Here is a 17437-nt window from a genome sequence, read left to right on the forward strand (position 1 = left end):
TTATGGCCGCAGCTCAGCCCGCAGCTGAGCTGAGTAGTGGCAGAAGAATTTAAAATACCGATAAAGCTAATATTAGCATGTGTTTTACATTCTTATGTTTTATGGCCATGTTTGAGGGGATTTACAGTAAGTTTAATCACGCTTTGATGACTCTAATGGTTTCAATACCTTTGAGCCAGGCATAAATCTCACACCGAGCTCACTTCCCACTGAAGTCAAGAATCTGACCATAAATGGTATCGCAACATCATATTTTGGCAAATTATCCGCTAGTGTATAAGTCAAAAGATATGGTCATTACATTGAGTTTTGAATTGTGTTGTGATGGATTTATTAAACCTGGCTTTATTCAGTAATAGCACTGTTATTTTTCTTTGATGTCAACTTTATCTAAAGAATGTGGAAGATAAACTGTAAAATACATGATAAACGTCTTTGTTTTTTTATTACGTCTATGACCTCTATTTTAGTCTCTCAGCTATAAAGAAAACCTTGTTACAATGCCAGTGGTATTAAAAGCAAAGTGATGTGTTTATGGTCGTCCACACAAATGGCAATTAAGAAAGAATGATATGATATGAGCCCCTGTGACCCTTGATAAAAGTACATAAGTGGATAAAGGGGCATTTAAAGGGGGAGTTAACACATTTTCAAAATTCATACATGTTATTCCTATGGTTTAAGACAGTCCAAAAAATATTAGTTAACACGAACAACTCAATAACAAGTCCAAAAACTAGAGTGGTAAAACTCGAATTAGGGATGTGTGAAGTGTAAAGTCTGGAGCTGCTCTATAGACAATGAATAGGTTGTTTGCAATCACGTAACTGTTATGGCGCACAAAATTCAGATGGAGGGCAGGAAATGATAAATCCATATTCTGTGTGAATTGGAAATAGAGGGAGGTAACTACATAAAAGGGTTAGATGAACCTGCAGGTAGCAGGTATCGTCAGAAAATTGAAACTCATGTTGAATGTGATCCATAGAAAACAAAGAAAAGTGACTGACCAATTTGGCCAATGTGGAAACAGCTGTCATTCCAAATCACCATGTTATATGGTGAGTCGATGTATAGCGTACAAGAGTGTAGTGGACTATAACTAATATGTGTGTGGTTGGGTCCATGACTGAAACAGCTGCCGTCATGTTTTTGGCCAAGGGTGAGTGAATGTGCTTGAGTATAACTGTCTCTTATATTTAATGCGTCTATCGCTGTCAGGCTAATGTTAGCCTAATAGCTAATGTTATCTGACTTTAGCTATTATTTTCTACCTACGAGGTCAGCTGTTCTCAGAGGTTTTATGAAATACCATTAAAACTCTGGGTTAGGGTTAAAAACGTCCTCCTGTGACCTGAGCTTTTGTTTGGTATGCATATTTAATTTTTCCTAGCTATTTGGGATCAGTAGGACCCGATAAGTATAAATAAAAAACTTAACATATTGTCAACAATGTCAATGAAAATTAAGTCCCAATGTCCTTAAACAAGACGATAATAAATTCCTAATGTCTTCAAACGAGTTCTTCATAATTAACAGTGTCTTAGCTTGTTACAGTTGCTTAAATTGGTGAAATTTGTTGCCATATCAAACTACAAACATTATTAATCACAAACAAGCAAGTTTCAACCATTAGATGTGATCAGGTTTTGTCCACTTATGTGTCGGGATCGACTGCAGACTGACTTGGCAGAGATGGCTGCCATCTTGTTTTTACATGGATTAGTGTATTGTGCTCTTACTGCCACTAGATGGCACAAAATAGTGTCCACAGATGAGGACAGCGGGTTTAAGTTAAGCAGAATGAAGTATAAGGTCAAGTAAACCCAACATGTGACGTCCTCATATGAGGACACAGGGTCTCTGGAGGATGTGGGACAGTTGTAACTCCATCCATTTTGAGACATGATTAACACTTTAAGGTTAACATTTGACATTAGATGACTGTGCTCCTCTAGACTTAAGAAGGAGGTTTTTGATCCACATCTGCTGCTGTTTCTCAGTAATTTTTTTCACTTTACTTCTCCCCTTTACATCCTACTATTTTCGGGACATAAAATGGCCCTTGTTTTTTCCTAATTTGATTAGAACCACTATAAACAGCACAAATTGTAGGCATTTGTGCAGTGTTGGAAGTGTCTGCCTTCAGTTGTCTGATGTCATATGTGAAGAAGCTATTGGAAAGATGTTATGGATGACACAGAGAGCACCCAAGGGAATGTTCTGAGTATATGGGCACATTTTCTGTTTCAGAGAACTCTACAATAATAAAGCTCAATAGACTGAATCGCAGTGTTTATTTACATTAACTTCCAGGTAGAAAACGCTTGCATCAGATACATAAAATCAAACAGCGCTGACCAAACATCTCCTAGATTGATTAGTTTTTAGCCACCTAAAAATTGCCCACCAAAAAAAATCAAGATCAATTTAAATGTATGCTAAATTTACAACATTTTCACAACTTTATCATGCTGTCAGACAGCCTTTTCTGACAGGGCACTGAAGCTGTTATCCCAAAGCCACCAGACTAAATTAATTTAAAAAGGTAATTTTACTCAGCAGAACACTGGAGTTGCTGGTCTGCCACAGCCTCAATTGGTTAGTGTGTAAGGTAGAGCAGAGAAAATACTCAAATATAGTGTTGCGAGCTTCCGTACCAGTAGATTTGGTTCATAAAATATGCTAGCTAAGCAACAAAGTACATAAAATAAACACAGCAGAAACATCAGATAGGTTGTACCACCATGTCAAACTACTGATCTTTGAAGAAATAAACAAATTTGTCAATTTCACATATCTACGCAGTTAAAATCAGTTGCCAGTTGTCTACCCCAAAGTGATTGTTGTTAGCACGACGTCATGGTGATACGATCTATTTGGGTGTAAAAAAGAAAACAAACATTCTGTGGGTTCACATTCATTGTCTATGGAGTAGCTCCAGACTTTATGCTTGATGACATCACAAGTTTGAGACTTACCTCTGGTTTCTGGTTTTGATAAAGAGTAGACCATGTCTACAATGGTTCATTGAACTTTCCTCGGCCATGGAAATAACATATTGGAATATTAAATTTAGGTGGTGTTCCCCTTTAAGAGTTGAGACCTGAGTGGCTCCATCAGTAAAAGTTGACAAACGATCTTTGGTTCCCTTTTGAACTCTGGAGTGTTTTTCTTAAATCTACAACTTAAATTCGTATAGGTTAGAGAGTGCATATTTGATTAGTGGTTAAAGAAGCCATTGTTGCAATCCAGAGGTCATGAGGTTACTCCCCTGTAACACAGACGGGTCAATCAGAAGCCATCTCAGATTGTTTCGGACACGACCCTGTGTGTGAATAGATCTCATTTTCTGCTCCATACCTGAAAAATGTAAGCATTAATATGAAACTGCAGCATTTAGTCTAACAGCAAGATTGACTTTGACTCAGTAGAGTTTAGACTCTCTGCGGGAAGGGCAGAGAGACAAGCGTACCGAGCCAGCGTATCACTGGTATTTGCTGTCATTTCATGACGCACTGCAATAACTAATGCACTTCAACTTTGACCCAATGTCAATACCACATCAGCTCATGTTCAAACACACGGCGCCTTGCACCCCCACGGGGGATTTATATGATGATTTGGTGTTTAAATTATAGAGGAAATTAATTATCCAGCACACTTGCCTGTATCAACATTTTTCCATGTCAGAGAAAAGTTTAACTGGTGGATCTAATAAGTGCTCCGGCTTTAAGCTCTGACAACATCGCAGAATAAACGGGTCTTTCAGCAGTTATCAAAAGCAACTTACAGTTGCCTGTTATCCACTGAGTTGTTTTTGGCGCGGCCGTCGTAGAACCCACAGCTGCGGTTTGCCAGCTTCAAGAGGCTGAACAACTTGGAAATGATTCAGTTGTGACTAGCTAGTAAAATGTGTAGGCTGTACGCCTCATGTCGGTGGTGGGGAGTCCACTGTGTCTGCTTCATACATGTGCTGGCGTACATAAGATAGACAGAGACAGGCTGTAAAGATGAGAAAGGGACGGGTGGAAGGGGGGGACATACCTATCCCCACGGGGTGTGAGGAATTTGAACAAATACCTGGCACAGGCATGCCAAAATAGGAGAGGGGGGAGAGGACCATGGAGGCATGAGAAGCCCAGGCTGCCTCACACAAGGACATGGACAGGTAAAATAACTTATTTCATGGAAATGGAGAAGCAGGCTGGAGTACCAGGGTGGCAAAAAAGTTTTAATGAAGTGATATCAGGTGCTCTGTGGCTCTCACATTTACATACACGTGGAAAAAAGGAGCAAGACACAGTGACATTTGGAAATGGGTATTGCTTAACTTTAACATAGAAAAAAAGGAGTGGTGTGGAGAGCAGACCGAAAGAGTCTGAGCACTGTGCTGTTTATTTGTCTTTGTCAGAACACATCAATCTCAGTCTGTGCAGACACTTTATGTAATTTCTAATTACATTTACCTGAGCTATGGGCTTTGTTCCAGTGCTGTGACCTGCACTGCTTGTGTTTCTCCTGTTAATTAGCCAGCATCCATCTTAGGTATGCAAATATAGGAGGTGTGAAGATGAGAGTGTAGGAAAAATTGCCTGTGCTGATAATGAAGGAAGCTTTTAAAATGAGGACTGGGTTGGTGATTATATAGGAAAGGAATCGACTGTAGGTTTAATGATCGCCAACATGATAAACTGTATTGGCATTTTAGAAAGGTGCTATAGAAGTGCGAGTCCGTTTACCACCCATCACACACATTATTCCAAATTGGTATCTTTTTAAAAAAAATTCTTTAAACAATACAAATACAACTACACTATAACACATCATAAACCCTGGACATAGACGTACGATAGTAAAAGGAAAGATAAAAAAAATCACAGACACACTAAAAAAAACAAATCAACAACAAAACAAACAACCAAAAACAGCTTAATAATGATACAATTTTCTTTCTTCTTCTAAACTTGACCTTAATATATTCCATCTTTTCTCATAGTCAGTCAGTTTCCCTTGCATTGTAGCATTAATGCCTTCTAACACAGAGAAATGTTGCTATGTCAAAAAGGAAATAAAATAGGGGAATGTCAATCGCACTTTTCCCTTAGGTTCAAAAATAAATCTTTTTCCTAATTATATAGTAGTTTTTAAAATGCTAGGACAACCTCGTAATTCACCCAGCATTATTGTTTGAGGGCACATTAGTAAAAAAAAAAATCGAACTTGATGCAAGCCACCTATTGATAGCCGTCCAAAAAGTTCAGTATCTTCGATTTTAGATTAACAGAAAAGACAGTTTCCATCCTCTTCCATACCCCAACCAAATAGCATTTTTGTTGTCGGCAGTATTTTGTGTAGAATTGTTAACTGAAAATATTGTGACTTTGAATCAATAGCAGCTTTATAAATTAGGTCGTTTAGGGCTTGACCATGTACTGCAGCATCCCTGGTTCATGTCTGGCACAGCGCCTATTGTAGTGTGTCATCCTCCATCTATTTCCCCTTGTTTACTGTCATCTCTGAACTGTCAGTTAGCCAGTAATAATATAAAGGTATTAAGTGGCCTGAAAATAAAAGAAGAATCACAGTCATCAGTTACAGTGTTTAGTGCTTTGAAAGGCAGAATTTAATCTTATCAGATGTTTAAGCACAGAAACAGAAGCCTAACTAACTACAAAACCAAACCCAAAAACACAGTTACAGTACCTGTTTAAAACAGGCCTGTGTGTAACTGGACAATCTCTTTGCCTGTAGAATTGATGCTGTCAGCTTTCTTTGGAACTGCTCAAAGTTTGGAGTACTTCTTCCACCACTGCCAATACCAACACTCCCAGTTAGAGAAAGGGTGAAAAGTTCAGCATGACAGTGTTTGCTTACGACCCCAGATCACTAAATCCGCCCCTGAAAATCACACCCAAGTTGCAGCTACTCTGGTGAACTACACTTAACAGATATGTTAAGTTCCAAATAGGCGTGTTAGTTGTTTTCTTTGACGTAACCTCCAAGGCTCTATAGTAGAGCATGGCTTTAGTTAGCAAAGTATTTTGCCAGTGGTGATGTAGTCTCTATATACAGACTCTACATTCAGTGAATGTAGAGTCTGTAGGCAAACCCTGGAGATCTTGCCTCCGGAAGAAGAGCGGACGAGCCCTGGTTTCCGGTTGTAGGCTGTTTGTAGTCCGCGTGATATTGACCAATCACGTTTGAGCCGGCTGTAGTTGTTGCCAGGTTAAACGGTCCGTGCAGTGAACTAACTAGGCGGAATAATTGGCGTCACTGCAAACTCTGAATCCATCACAATGGTTCAGCATATTTACTTATATATAAACGGAAGTCGGAAACGGAAATTCACCTCCTTCGCCTAAATCAAACCGGAAGTCAGACGCCGAATACAGCCAATGGGTTCCGAGAATGGTGGTGATGTGACTAGTGTTATCAGTAAGTGTGGCAAATTTACATAGTTTGAGTTGCAAAGTTGCAACACTTGAAGTGGGAAGTGAAGATAATTTCGGTCGTAATGTTTATATATCCAACAGCAAAAGTGAACTGCAGTCTCAAATGATATGCTCAACTCAGTCTGCAGAGCCCTGAAACCCGATCCCCGCTGCTGCACAGAGCACTGCTCAGTTGTTTATTCAAAGTTCATCAATATTAAAAGTGTTGCATGCCCAAATTGCACCAAATTTGAGACTTAACTTCCTTGGGTTCCTTGTTTTTGGTTAGAAGTCGTCGAAATCAGGTGCTTGGGCAGTGACCTGCGACGTCAGAAACCAACAAAAAAGCCGTCCTTTAACATCGGCATGATGCGTGGTAGGGTGCTGTTATAGTTTAATGGCGTCCAGCTTCATCAGGGGAAAAACCGAGGGACTAGGACGAAAGTTAAGGCGGTGACGATTTTCACCCGAGAGAGTGGTGTTTGCATCCCGTAAGATTCTAAAGCCAAACCCTGTTCTTTTTTCCTAAACATAACCATTTGTTGTTGAAGGAGAAAAAAGTCAATTTGTGGCACTGTACCAACATAGTGTGTTTATTTTGAAAGACACTGTATTTAAACATTCAATTTCCTGTGAAAACGGAAGTGTATTTTGAAAGAAGACAATGCATGTAACAGGCAGAACTTGACGCGGTGTCCCAGAACGTCAACAACCAATGCACCCAGGGTACCTTGCACGTCAGTTGTGGAGATGGAAACCAAAGGTCAATATGTGACGAGGTTGGAGTGAGAATGTGTTGGTCCAGACAACTCATACGTTCTGAATTCGCAGATGATGCTAAGACACCATTAGCCCCATTTGGCCATATTCACTGTATAAATGGACTACAACTGTTATTTCTATTATCAATGAGTCTTCTCATTATTTTCTTAATTAATCATATAGTCCATAGAAAAATATTTGTTTTTAATAGAAAATATTAAAAACAAAGTCCATTCATAATTCCCTAAAGCCCAAGTTGACATCTTAATTTGCTTGTTTTGTTCATCCAACAGTCTAAAACCCCCAAATATTCAGTATTCTTTAACAATGCACAACAAACGGAAGCTTTTTTACTTGGTAAATGACTTAATCAGTTATTGCTGTTGTTGCAGATTATCTTTCTATTGATCAACTAATAAATTGATCAGTTCAGCTCTATCAACAGCAGCTGCAGTATCACAGTGGGAACCTGTTACAGAGCATGACCATGGCAGTGAATGGATTACATTGGAGTCTATCCGAACGTATTTCATTACATTAATTGTGTGCTTGTCACAGAGAAATGTTTTCTGCCACACATTATATATTCTGTGGTTTCTGCACCTTGACAGTGAGGATATCACGAGGCCAAAGCGTCCCTGAGGTGTCTTTGTGCTACTGGGAGTTCACAAGAGGTTGAGCATGTAAAAACAAAATGGAGCTTGAGATCACACTCGCACTCCCTTGAAACAACAGTCTTTGTTATTCTGTATATCTTCATCTATTTATGCAGCCCACCCAAATGAAGGGGCTGTAACATGTCCAATCAGTGGGTAGTCACAGTTTGACAAACGCCCTGAGACGTAAACATTAACAGCTCCCTAACCCTTTCCTGGCTGTCCTTGCTTTCTCCATTCATTTCATTAATTAGCTTACCCATTTTCGTCCTCGGTATCGTCGTCTTGATTAAATGGGCGGACGTTTCTTGTGTGTGACAAATGGTTGTTGGACCAGGCTGATTCACAACTTGTGATGAGTTATTGATCCCTCCCTACCTCCAAGCCAAGAGTTTGTGTGGATGCAACGTGATATTTAGTGTGGTTATGCACCCAGATTTAACTCAAGTCATTCCTTCTTTCCTTTTTTATACACTGCTTTGAAGCAAGTATGTTTAACACATAATTTACATGCTTACACCTGCCTATTGAGTTGGATTTAAAGGAAAAGTGTGTAGGATTTAGTGGCATTTAGCGGTGAAGACTGCAGATTGCAGCTAGCTGAGTTCTCCCATGTGGTGTGAACTCCCAGTTAGGATTCTTTCAGTGTTCATTGTTCAGGAAGTTTGTATCAGGTGCTGAATTATCCACAGAGGTCTCTTCCTCTTCAAAACAAACAGACCTGATGATTTAAATTGGTAAAAACACTGAATAAAGCAGTTTCACACAAAAAATATGTGTTTTTTCTGAGGCTGTTCAGCTGGTTGCGAAGGGGCTGCTAACAACGGTGGCCACTGCGGAAACACAAATGTCCTTATCTAGAGCCAGTGTTTGATTTGTCCGCTCTGGGCCACTGTAAAAACATGATGGACTCCGAGGACAAGGATCCACTCCTTATGTAGATATAAAGGACTCACTCTAAGGTAACGAAAACACAATGATTCTTATTTTCATGTGATTACACACTAAAGAAAACATACTTATTATACTAAATTCCATTTTTGCCAATATACTCCCAAAGCCAACACAGGACCTTTTAAGTAAAATGTCTGTTTGAATGATAATTTAAATAATTAGTTGACAGACAGAAAAAAACAATCTTCTATTTTGATATTCACTGCCCAATTTTTCTCACATTTTTTAAGCAAAAATGGCACAAAAAAAGAGCTGTTTCCAGCTTTAAAATGTAAATGTTTTCTGGTTTTCTTAGTTTTATATGATAGTAAAGAGAGTATATTCTTGGGTTTGAACTGTTGATTGGACAAAACAGGACATTTTAAGATGACGCCATGGGCTTTGAGAACTTGTGATGGCTGATTTTCTTTTGCTATTTGCTGGTACTCTATAAACCAAATAATAAATGATTTGACAATATAACATTTGATCTCATTAAAGGGGGCTTTTTGTCTTTGAACTGGTTCAGCAGTATTCCTGACCTGAGAGGAACTGGTTACCTGCATACATTTTGAGCTTGATATCAAATTTTTAGTGAGTGCAAGTCTCTCGACGCCTCGCTGAAGTGCAGGGGATCTGTCTTCTGTGTTGGCCCCTGAAGTAATTCTGCAGAGGGCAGACGTCACACATTGAACCAATATGCGCTTACCCCTGAAATCACGGAGCATTAGATTTGGACCTTGTGTGACCATGACAAAATCTGGAACCTGTTACAGGACGCTGGGCCTGACTTTGCTGCTCCATCTGCAGAAATCAGATCAGCCTTTCACAGGCAGCACATGGAACGTTATCACAGCAGCCAGCAGGGAAATAGACTCTTACTTGCCGAGCAGGGTAGTTTAAAAATCCCCACTTCCATGATTTACAATGAATAGGTTTAGACTCTAAGTAATGAAATAGACTTTAAAATCTTAACTCACACTTTTACTTCATAGAAAACTCAAATGTTGCATGTGTCAGAGACCTTTAAACCATTATAACCTTTTCTAATAAACTAAATGTGCAAGCAGGTATTGTTTCTCTCTTGTCGTCTCTGTTGAGCATCTCTCAAGTCGTAAAACACCCCAAGGTGTGAAACTGTGCTCCTTTAGTGTCTGCACAGCTGCTGATTTTAAATCTTGGCTTGTAATTAGGCCCTTACAGACCAGGTGTGTAGCCTCTGGTCAATCTGCATTCTGACAGGCTAATCACCATGAAAACTTGCATGTCTTTAACTTTACATCTTTAATTGCAGGCTCACCCATGGATGCCAAAAATTGTTTCAATCTGCCCACTGGTGGCTCAGGATCAGTATTGCATCCCCGCATGCTCATCCAATAATAATAATGGACTAATTATTGCAATGCTTCAGTGAGGGCACACACAGGCCTGAAACCCCATCCTCAATCTGCCACCCTGCTGCAGATATTCCCTCTAAATTATAACAACCAAAGTCAAGTAAGCATCATATGAAGTTTCCAAATTACTGTAGCACATTAAATGATTCATTGTAAATGCCACTCTGTGAAAGGAGCCCATGACTGAGGCTAAATAGTGGAAATGTGGGCTCACTGTTGAGCAGTAAGAAACGAGCGCTGCTGGTGGTTTTATGCTTCATTTCCAGTCAAACAAGTAAAAAGGAAAGTTTGGTCCCATATGAACATATTTCTCTTTGTTTATTTTAGGCTGCAATGGCTGCGATGGTTTACCACATTTAAATCAAGTTGAACACTGTTTACATGAGACAAGGACATCCAGTCACAGTAAACACAGATTACCACATTTTAAATGATTTTTTTTTCCTTTTTTGCATTTTATGCCTTTTATTAAAGAGTTTAAAGTAGAGAGATGAACAGAGAGAGAGTCAGAGAGATGGAAATTATGTAAAATCTGGCGAATGTGCTTATACAGCTTATTTGAATTTGAGATCGAGGAACATGCAACAACAGTCCCCCACTGAGTTCGAACCAGGGATGTTGCAGCTCATGGTCAACACTTTAAACCCCTTAAGGCCACCAAGGCAACCACAGTAACAACCCAACTGCCTGAAAACATGTTGGCATTGTACATTTCTGCAAACCACAGATGTACGTTTTGTATGTCAAATTTGTATGTTTCATGTGTTAAATTTGATTGTTCCGTATATTGTGGGTATGTTGAAATTTTACATTTAATTACATTTTAACTTTAAATTTCATGTTGTGACAACATTGTGGTTAACATGTGGTTATGTTTAGGCACAAAAACCACTTGGTTAGGGTTAGGAGAAAAAAATCTTTTTGGCTTAAAACACCTGGTTTTGTCACCAGAAACACAGATGGAAATGCCCTCATATCTTGTAAAGAAAATACCTGGTTTTGTCAGCAGAAACATGGCTGGAAATGTTCCTACATCTCATTAGAAATACCTGGTTTTGTCACCACCAGCGTGGTTGAAAATGTTCCAATGTCTGAAGAATACCTGGTTTTGTTGCGGCAAACACGGCTGGAAATGTCCCTACGTCTTGTTAAAAACACCCGGTTCTGTCACCACAACCATGGCTGGAAACGTCCCTATGTCTCATTAGAAATTCCTGGTTTTGTCCCCACAAACACAGCTGGAAATGTCCCTACATCTCATTGAAAATACCTTATTTTGCCGCCACAAACATAGCTGGAAATGTCCTTACATCATGTTAAAATACCTGGTTTTGTTGAAGCAAACAGGGTTGGAAATGTCCCGATGTCTCATTAAATACACCTGGTTTTGTCACCACAAACACAGCTGGAAATATCCCTACATCTTGTTAAAAATACCCGGTTTTGTTGCCACAAACATGGCTGGAAATGCGCTGATGTCTTGTTAAGAAAATACTTGGTTTTGTCTCGACAAACACTGGAAATATCCCAATGTCTTGTTAAAAATACCTGGTTTTATTGCCACAAATACAGTTGGAAATGTCCCTATGTCTCTTTAGAAATACCTGGTTTTGTTACCACAAACACGGTTGAAAGTTCCCCCTATGTCTGGGTAAAAATACCTGGTTTTGCTGTCACAAATACAACTAAAAATATCCAGATGTCCACTTAAAAATACATAGTTCTGTCTGTTGCCACAAATGCTATTGGAAATTCTCTGATGTCTGTAGCAAAAAATAAAAATTAAAAAAACAGGTGTTTCTAACCAAAGACAGCTGAAATTGTCCCTAAGTTTTGAAAAATACCTGGTTTAGTCGCAACAAATGCAGCTGGAAATGTCCGGCTGTTCCATTACAAAATACCTGCTTTTAATGTTTGTTGGTCTTGAGTAGTGGTCTGTAGCTTGGCAGCCTCTCACTTAGGTGTCATGCTATCCACCATCAGCTCCTGCTCTAGATGAGAAGCTCACTTTATATACGTGTAATCTGAACTACATCATTTTAGAAATTAAATATAAAAAATGGGTCATATACAGCTCAAACAGAGGGGAGCATGGAGTGATTGTTTTTGTATCATTTCTCCTCTTCATTAATAACATTCGGCTGGTTCTTTCTAATCCTCATGTCTTTCTCTTCATTCACAAAGTGTGACATCATCATGTTTCCCCACGTCACTCTGTGTCTCTGCCCCCTCCTCCCGGACAGTTTTCCATGGGTCAATTACAATTAGAGTTTTTACACAAACACTTATGCAATTTAAAACGACAGAGGGTGCAGATCAAGATTATCCACTCGTGTTTCATACATGCACGGGGGGGGGGGTTTGATATCTGAATGTTTACATGTCGTTGAAAGCAGCTGATTGTTGTGGCTGCTGCACTGTGACACTCGGTGCCCTCGGCCATCTCCAATCTGATCCTTATTTCCATAGAATGACAAAGCTCATGACATCATAGGTCACTTCTTGGGCGCTGTGACTGAGATTAAATCAGATTAAGTATTAGTAAACACACACTGTCGCTCTTTCTCAAACACACACACACACACACACTCAGTAGTCTGGCTGCATTGTCTCTGGTTACTTTGTCAATTTATCTTTCTCTATTTCTGTCTGTCTGGCCTCCGAATTTACATTTAGATTAGTTTTATTGGCATTTATTGGCCATATTATGTTGGATAAGGCTCACAGTGGCTCTCTCTGACACACACACACACACATACACACACACACGGACAGAAAGACATTAAACTCTTTATGAAATATTAACACCAGTATTTATAATTTATAATCCAAATGAAATCATTTTTCTTTGTAGTGGTTTTCTGCCAGTCATATCCAACCTTTTTATTTAATCATTGGTGTTACAGTCTATCAGAACTGTAGCCTGACATTTAAAAATGCACAACACACATAAGAGTTTAATGAAAGTATTTTTTATAGGTATTTTTTGATTTGCTCACAAGTATATAAAAGTAAGCATCTATAAGGGAGCAATTATATAATTTAAGATAATAATAATATTTAAAGTTATTTTCTTTTCTTTTTCAGATTAAAACATAGCCTAGTACTTAGCTCATTAGCTAGTATTTTATTTTATTTATTTAACAGGGACATTGCACAGCTTCTTAGCTGCACTAATTGAATTTTGATAAATGGGATTGAATATATAAAGGGTTAGGGTTAGGGTGAGGTTGAATATAAAATTAAATTTCAAAAAATTAAATTAAAAATTAAATTAGAGTTTGCTATAAACTCATTTCATCTGTAGTCCCTGGGCAGGAAACAGAGAATAATTACTCTGCTAAAAGACACTCTTAGAGGCTATATATAAAAAAACACGATTATAAAATGGAACATAATTATGACACAATGGCTTCAGCAATAACAATAGCAAGACAACACAGCATCAACTAATCGCAAAGACAGCAACAGAAATACAGCTACAACAGTAAGATATAACAAGATTTCATAATGTTAGATCAAGTGTTTGAGTTCATGTGTGATGTGGACATGATTGGGTTGACTTTAGCCATGAGTTCATCTCAAATTTAAAACCAACAAAGCTGTTGCACTGTCTTATCTCACTGGGTACTGAGTTCCTGTTTGTATCTTTAACAGAGAAAACAACACAACTGCCACGACATTGATAAAATAATGATACAAAATCAATTTATAGATCAGAAACGGTGTTTTGACAACTTCCTGCGCAGTTAAATTCAGTCACTATGGTCATTTTTGATACATCTAAATCTTTTCTGTTTATTTATTAGTTATTTATTTTTAATTTAAATTGAACTAAACGAGTGATCCAGGATCAATAATCCATGTGTATCGCACGTCTAAACTGTAATTTAACATCGATTAATCAGACAGGATGTTGTGACAAGGTCACTCTGGCAGTCCAGAGAGGCGCGTGGGAGTCTTTGATTGGGGACAGACGGCTTCGCAACGTGAACGCGCGCATCCACCACCTGAGGGCTCGCGGACAGTTAACGGGACCGCCAGTGAAGGGAGAGCTCGCGCAGTGCTCAGAATCACTTCTCTTATTTTGAATTAACCGACCGTTACATTCAGTTAACGAAGGAGCTGAACGTTAAACTGACGTCGTGAATTAACGGGAGGAGAATGTCAACAGCCGGTAAGTGACTGAATTTAACTGCGCAGGAAGTTGTCAAAACACTGCTAACATTTCTAAAGTGATATTGTATGATTATTTTATCGATGTCGTGTGGCAGTTATGTCGCCTGAAAGCAACCTGTGAACTTACAGTGGAATTTAAAGCAGGTGAACTGCTGCGTTTCAACGTTTAATTTAGTTAATCTTCAAAGCATCAGACAGAGGTGATGCAATTTTAAATATTTCACATCAGTGACATTGCTGAAATCCCTACTGGTATTAATGAATTTCGGGTTGTAGAGAAGCTACTGGCCTTAAATAAGACTTGGAAATAAGTTTGTTTTAAAGCCATTTTATTAGGAAAGTTAAAGTATTGCATTAACTTCTGGCAGTTTCTATTATAATATGTGTTGTACTGTAGAGGATGGAGAACAAATACAAAGATGTCACTGTTAGGGGGACAGTGAACACTGAAGCAGTGACAGAGGGAGCACTGAGCAGATGAGGTGGCCAGAGAGCCCTCACGATTTAGGCTTTAATCCTTTTTTGGTTTTGTGAGTCGTGAACTGATAGAAAACACAGCTGTATTTTGAAATAGGTTTACTGAGAAAGTGCTTCTGACAAACAGACACAAACTGCTTGGAAACAGTGCACTTGTGTCTAGATTTTGAAAGGATGCTTTGCAAAATGTGCAGTACAGTTCACACAGACAAGCTTAAATAAGGTGGCAAGACATTGCTGAAGGTTTTTCAGGGAGGCACATGGGGTAAAGAGGTCGCACCAAAGTACAGGATTATAAGATGACAGCAGTTTCTCAGGCTGATTCTCTTATTAAAGGTGCTCATGGTTCCATTTTGTGAGACCTGAGATTTGTCAGTCGAGCCTCAGTCAACTCAATAGACTAGTTTTTATGTTGATAATTTTGAGATTACTCAGAGTAAGTTATTTCCCCAGTGCATGGCATTCAAGGCAGTTGGCAAATAAATGTTAAAGCTAATGATGTTACTCAGAAATTCAGTGTTGCACTTCCATTTCTTCGGGAACATGGCAGTGACAAATATAAATAGTAATAATAACAAGGCCAGAATCAGTGAACCAGCGGCCAAGATGCTTTTGGTCCCTAGCATGGGTCAAGACCCAAAAAATCCTGGATCCTACACCTCCCATAATATGACTCGACAGCATATTTTGGAAGACCCTCCCTGCTTGGTAAACGCATACTTCCCTCAAACATCATGCCCCTTTAGTCTTTGTTTTAGTCTGGTTAGTCTTTTTTACTCCAGAAGAAGACTTAAACATATTAAGGTATTGCTCAGTGCAAAGAGCTGTACTTCTTTTTTAATTTTTCAGTCAAGCCAGTTTAATTTAAGATTTTGAAAAGAGGTGGGGTAAATAATGACAGTGTTGTATAGTATGTCCTTTTGTGATACAATATATTGCAGTTTGAGTGCAGCATGGGTGTTTCCTTGTTCTCCAGATGTTTTTATAGTAACTGCTGTGATTTCTACATTTGGCATTTTTTGCTATTTACGTGTTATTATGTGTGGAATCACCTGCGTTGTGGTACTTTTGTTATCATGGTCAGTGTACAGTACATGTGATGCTAACACCACAGTATACTCTGTTGTTTACATGCCTTGTTTGTGCTTCATTTCAAAAGGAAGTATCTGGAAATAGCATCAGTTGTACTATTCTTAGGCAGTTTGGGTGAAAGCAACTGATGCAGTCATGATATGTTGTGGACTTGTGCAGTGGTGTGGCGAGATCTCTGGGGACTGGCCAGCTTGCAGTAGCAAGGGACACCATGAATATGGATTCTTTTTATTCCTGGTAGTTAATACTGACTAACTAGAAAAATAGAAAACTCCTTAGTATACTCTAATACAGCTGTTACAGTTAAGTAATAAAATGCAACCTTAGAGAAATTGTTGTTAATGCAAGGTGAGAGTGGAGCTCTGTGGTCATGCACAATGTTGACACTGTCTTTCTTAGAAGGTATTTCTATAAGATAACAACTGGGCAAAAATCCTTTGTGACAATGCATTTATTTACTTAGTGGAGGCAGGATAACTGAATGCAAATATTTCTAAAACAAATGATAGTTGAGGTGTAAGGAGAAAGCTGTAAGATGTAATAAACATGGGTCTAATTTAGATAATCAAATTATTCTTGATTGCATATCTCTCCCTGTTCTGAGTATTTTCTTAATTAGAAAAGAGTTGTGCAGCGTTATACCCAGCACATTGCAACCTGCACCATCTTAACTCCCCAGATTAACATTTGGTCGTCATCACACAATGACCTCGATCACCGCACACAGCTGATGGAGGGACGGCAGCGGAAAAGTTTCAATTAGATGGAATAAGGCCCGGTGCCAAGATGACTCCACACTTGTGCTTATTGTCAGATGTTTTCACTGTGTGTGTGTGTGTGTGTGTGTGTGTGTGTGTGTTTTGTTCATCAGTGAATTCCAAAGGATTGTCTAGCTCAGAGCTCACAGTATTTAAAGGAATATTTCACCCACAAAAAGTCTATTTATATGTCAGTTACTCGCCCTGTGCTATGTTAATTCGTGAGGAAAAACTTTGATTTTCTTGCATGCCTCCATGGTAAACAAAGAATCCAAAAACTAAGAAAATTAGTGATGAAAAACTGCATTAAAACATCTGTTCGTATATTCTCTCACCACTCGTGCTTTATAATTGAAGTCTCATTTATCCAGTTGTATGCGCAGTACTTACCAAACATGTATTTTCACACGCCTGGATGTGTGCATTTGAACTCTGCTCAGCATTTTATTGACCACAGTTCCAACACATGTGCTTGTCCAGGCACGCTACTAGTTGGTGAGTGAGACTTTTTTATGAAGAAGTGTTTTAAATATTACAGTTTTAGTGAAATTGCATGTGTTTGGGAAGCACTGAGTGTACGACTGGATATATGAGACTTGGATTATACTGCAGGAGTTGTGTGAGTTTGTAAACAGATGTTTTAATGTAGTTTCGCTTCTATTGAATGTGTTTCCGTTCACCAAGACTTTATACCATTTCTGGATTCCTCTTGCACTATGAAGGCAAAAAAAGTTTTCTTCACAAATTCA

General features: G+C 38.8%; 1 protein-coding gene across 5 annotated transcripts in view; it reads left to right on the top strand.

Annotated features, from left to right (window-relative positions):
* kcnj14 (potassium inwardly rectifying channel subfamily J member 14) overlaps positions 1-17437 on the top strand; it is a 46815-nt gene that overhangs the window by 12822 nt on the left and 16556 nt on the right. For 4 of the 5 annotated variants that reach the window (XM_078171593.1, XM_078171596.1, XM_078171597.1 and 1 more), the window contains exon 1: positions 14232-14359. The exons of the other annotated variant lie outside the window; for it this stretch is intronic. The gene's annotated coding sequence lies outside the window, so the exon portion shown is untranslated. Of the gene's footprint in view, positions 1-14231; positions 14360-17437 lie in introns of those variants that run through there. 5 annotated transcript variants of the gene reach the window in all.

This window comes from Epinephelus lanceolatus, chromosome 10 (assembly GCF_041903045.1).
Source record: "Epinephelus lanceolatus isolate andai-2023 chromosome 10, ASM4190304v1, whole genome shotgun sequence".
Taxonomy (NCBI): domain Eukaryota; kingdom Metazoa; phylum Chordata; class Actinopteri; order Perciformes; family Serranidae; genus Epinephelus; species Epinephelus lanceolatus.